Below are 209 nucleotides of genomic sequence, written 5' to 3'. Positions count from 1 at the left end.
CAAGATGCAGACATAATATCCTATTTACAAACACTTTTAGATGAAATCCCTCTTTTCACAAGAGAATGTAACTATATATCTATCCTAACCATTTTGAATACTCAGATACAAAATGGACATTCATCTCTATCCCCCTTTTTGTTTGTTCCATCATTTGAATATTATAGGAGTGTTAACCCAGCAAAATATTCTAAAAGAGTCCAGTAGTC

The sequence above is a fragment of the Octodon degus genome, unplaced genomic scaffold (genome assembly GCF_000260255.1).
Source record: "Octodon degus isolate 3935 unplaced genomic scaffold, OctDeg1.0 scaffold00414, whole genome shotgun sequence".
Taxonomy (NCBI): Eukaryota; Metazoa; Chordata; class Mammalia; order Rodentia; family Octodontidae; genus Octodon; species Octodon degus.
Note: the sequence above shows the minus strand (reverse complement) of the source record.